The sequence below is a fragment of the Giraffa tippelskirchi genome, chromosome Y (genome assembly GCF_054371585.1).
Source record: "Giraffa tippelskirchi isolate mGirTip1 chromosome Y, T2T-mGirTip1v1.2.pri, whole genome shotgun sequence".
Classification (NCBI taxonomy): domain Eukaryota; kingdom Metazoa; phylum Chordata; class Mammalia; order Artiodactyla; family Giraffidae; genus Giraffa; species Giraffa tippelskirchi.
The window spans coordinates 13,442,911-13,447,481 of NC_137290.1; positions in this window are offsets into that span (position 1 = coordinate 13,442,911).

The following is a 4,571-nucleotide window of genomic DNA, read 5'->3' on the forward strand; positions in this document are numbered from 1 at the left end:
GTTGGATGGCATCACAGACTCAATGGACATGAGTTTGGGTGGACTCTGGGAGTTGGTGATGGACAGGGAGGCCTGGCATGCTGCAGTTCATGGGGTCGCAAAGAGTTGGACTCAACTGAGAGTCTGAACTGAACTGAGCCATCACTGAAGCCCAAGATGGCAAGATGGCTGAGGAACACATCGAAGGAACAATTGAAAGAATGATTTCAATGAACCCAGAAACTTGCATCTTCATATACATAGAAAAGCATTAAATTCATTAACTTGTAATGCCTGGTTTTCTCTAAATCGCTCTCATCTTCTGACATTTTAATCTTCTTTCTTGTTGCAAGAAGTTCTATATATATACTGGCCCCTTCCTTACTTCTTCTGAGAGAAAAGTCTCAGAAAGATCTGAGAGGATACTTCCCGGGCTTAAGTCCTCAGCAAGTCCTTGGACTAGAACACAGTTCTCAGCTTTGAGATGGTGTTGTTTTTTTTTTTTTCCCCCAGTAGACAAAACACAAAGTTCGCAATCGTTATAAACACAAAATAAAGCCATATTTTAACAAGTTATTTAGCATGTAGCTCAGAAATAAAGAATCTACCTGCAATCTAGGAGATGTGGGTTTGACCCTTGGAGTCAAAAAGAGACAGGACTCAGCTACCAAACATCAATAAACCTATATACCACTGAGAGGGCTTCCCTGGTGGCTTGGGCAGTAAATAATCCACATGTAATGCGAGAGACTTGGGTTGAATTCCTGGGTTGGGAAGATCCCATGGAGGAGGGCATGGTAACCCACTCCAGTATTCTTGCCTAGAGAATTCCCATGGAAAGAAGAACGTGGTGGGCTACAGTCCGTGGGGTGGCAAAGAGCTGGACACAACTAAGCCACTAAACTACAATAAAGTTATATTTATACTACTGAGAAGCAGGAGACTTTAACTCTTAAGAACTTTAAATTACCTCCTAAAACAGAGCAAACGCAAATGAAAAATTTAAAGTTAAGAGGGGGAAAAAAAAAAAGATCTTAGCACCTACCTACCCCCTTCAAAAAAAAGAAACTTTATACAAAAACGCGGTTCATGTGAGCCACCTGGATGATTTATCAACACTGTTAAAAGGATAAGGTGAAATAAGACAGTCCAGGGGCCAAAAGTTATGTAAGTAATTCCGCCTGCATATAAAATAGATTTATTGGTTATTTTTCCAACTACCAAAGTTGTTTAAGCTCACACTAAAACGCCAGCTTGAAAGTAGTTGTACGCCTCCAATGCTTTTGGTCGGTTGCCCAGCGTACTCAACCCGCGTTCACACTCCAGCTCCCGAGCTCCTTCCGGCCCACCCATGCGCCCCGAGCAACCCGGGTAAGAGCGCCGACGGGCGGCGCCGTCATGACGCCACGCGTCGCGGTGACGCACGACAGAGTCTACCTTTATTGGGTGCTCCTCCGGCGAGCCAGGTTTGAAGCTCCCGTGAATTGAGCTGGTCTCCCCGGGTTGGGTCGTCCGCTTAAGCGGGCCGCAGGTCCCCGAGTTCACGCAGCTCCCGGGGCGGGGCGCCGCCTCACCCCTGACCGTAGACCTGCCAGGCCTCTGCCTCCTCACCAGACGCCAGGCCCGCGACCCCCGCCAGGTAGGGTGCCGCGTCTCCCCTGATCCCAGGAAAACAGTGTCGCAACACTACCTGGCCGGGCCACTCCCTCCGCGAACCCGGGCCACACGAACCCCGCCAGGCCGAGCGGTCTCCTCCCCAAACCGCAAGCCCGCGACCCTCAGTGGGCCTCTGCCTCCTCCCCAAACCCAGGGACTCCATCGCCGGGGCCCCTACTGGGCCTCTGCCTCCTCCCCGAACCCCATGTCCGCGACCCCCGCCAGGGCGGGCAGCCTTCTCCCCTCACCCCGGACTCTACCGGCCGGGACCCCGCCTCTTCCCCTGGGCCGTGACTCCCGCCACGTCTCTGCCTCCCCAGACCCCAGGACTCCAGCGGCCGGTATTCCACAGGCCAGCTTCCCGCTTCTTCTCCGGGGGCCCTTGACCCCTTTTGTCTCTGATTTTGTGTGGGATCCATTTAGGCCGGACTTGGGTCCTGACTGCAGGAGCTTGTGCGGAAAGAAGGAGGAATGAAGATTGTAAGGCCAGCGGGGAGAAAGAGAGCAAGCCCTGGCATTCAGGCGGAGAAAGATTTATTATATAGGAAGAGAGAGAGAGATTGGGTTTAAAGAGAAACCAGCACTCGCCCTTTACAGCTAACCCTTCGTATACGCTATAGATGGGAAATTGTGCCCGAAAGGGTGGGGGCCTTAGTTTAGCTTGCAGCAGGGGTCTTGTGCTCATGTAGTCGGAGTGGTCTCACAGTCTGGTGCTCTCATAGTCTTGAGAAGCTGGCACCAGCAGGAAAAATCAGGATATCGCCTAAAGGAAAAATAGGATCCCCACCTCGGCAGTGTGGCCACTGTGACATCATTCCGTGTTTGTCAGGTCATCACGATGGGCCGTTTTTTTAATCTATATAATATAACCCCTTGTGAACCCTAACATTCCAGCTTTTTTGATATAGGATGAGGGCCGAAGGTCAGTGCTTTGCACTGGTTTGGGGCGTCATTGTGGGATAACATAAGAAAAGGCTGGATTGTGGGTTATGGGAGGTCTGAGTGGCCTCATAGCTTTTGATAATTAGTTCGAGTTAGAAGTAGCTCATGAACAGTCTGGTGAAGGCCCATAGGCGATCCTGGAGAAACTTTGAAAAAAGACGAATTAGAGGCTGAAAGTCAGAATAAGGGTTAATATGAATGGGGGCCCAGTAAAAGTAGGGCTCATGGCATCCAATCCAAATTGCTTAACCAGTTTTCCCGTGAATTACTGACATGTTGATGCCCTTGAGGCCCTATTTGTCAGATTCCTTGCTGCCTTCTTTACAACTCTTGATTTATTGGCGTAGAAACAGCAGGCTTCCTCTAGAAAAAGACATAGGCCTTCTTTTTCTGCTGAGAAGTTCTAACCCTCTTCTGTTTTGAAGGAGCACAGCTGCCAGGGACTCTAGTTGGCCCTGGAGACTGATAAGGCCAGTGGCTACTACTAGGCCCTCAGTAAGATCCTCGTGAGGTTCTGATAGTAATTTAAAGAGGTTGTGAGTCCTGCACTCCCTGTTTCAATCCCCACAGCTATTCCTAACCTTATCAATAGGGAATTAATTGAATTGCTCTTTTGGTTGTGGACTAGTGCAGTATGGAGGGTTTGGTTGTTAGGAGCAATAGAGATATTCTAAGTAAGATCAGGATTATTTAAAGGACTTGAGGAGATATCGGATAAATGAGTTATCAAGTGTTCTAATGTGAATTGGAGGCTCAGAAGAATTAGGGATGAGAGTGGCGATGGTGAGAGTAGACCAGAAACTCGGGAGATTCTAGGAGAGTGACATGAATTAGTTGCATACGAGAAAATGATAGAAGGGCTGTGACCTTGTGTGAGAGTAAGTTCTTAAGGTCATGTGGTAAGCAAATGACCATGGGCTCTCTTGCTTTCTTGAGTGAGAAGTGTAGCTGTGGCCAGAGCACACATGCCGAGTGGCCATCCCTGTATGGTGGGTGATATCCAGTTGTTTTGACAGACTGGCAGTGAGGGCAAAGAAAGGACCCTGCATCTGTCCTAAGACTCCTAGAGCAATTTTATGTCTTTCAGTAGTATAGAGTATAAAAGGGTAAGAGAGATCAGGCGATGTTAAAGCTGGGGCCGAGAGAACAGCTTGTTTTAGACCATTAAAAGTTGAACAGACATTGGACTTAGGCTCAAGAGGCTCCAAAAGATCCCCCCTGGGTAGCTTGGTATAGGGGTTATGCTAGGAGGGCTAAATTGGGGTTCCAGAGGTGTAGATATACAGCCTAGCCAGAAAGGACAGAATTTCCCTTTTTGATGTGTATTGAGTGATAAGGCAGCTGTAAGGGACTTTCTGTCTGTAGTTATGTCTTTCTGTTGGTGCCAGGAGAATGCCAAGATAGGTGAACTCAGGAAGGGAAAGTTGGGCCTTATTAGGAGATACCTGATAGCCCTGATTGGCTAGGAAGTTGAATTGTATTGTATGTCACTGATAGCTTATGAGTGAGGGGCTACAGAGGAGAAGATGATCTATGTATTGAAGGATAGAGCCTGGGGCAAGATTGAGGGAGATTGAGACTGAGGCCAGGGCTTGGCCAGAGAAATGAGGACTATCACAAAATCCTTGGGGAAGGACAGTGGATTGTTGGGTGCGATGACTGTCTGGATCTGTCCAAATAAAAGTGAAAAGATCTTGAGAACCTCGGTATAAAGATATAGTGAAAAATGCATCTTTGAAGTCCAGTGGGGTGAAATAGGTAGTTGAAGGAGAAATAAGGGGGAAAAGAGTATAGGAATTTGGGACTACTTGGTGAATGGGGACAACAGAAGCATTAATAAGTCTCAAGTCTTGAACCGGACAGTAGGAGCCATTTGGCTTTTTTTAAAAGGTAGGATAGGTGTGTTATAAGGACAGTGAGTAGGGTGCAAGAGACGCTGACACAGCAGCTTAGAAGTGATGTGTTTTAACCTCTGTTGATATATTTGGGAAATA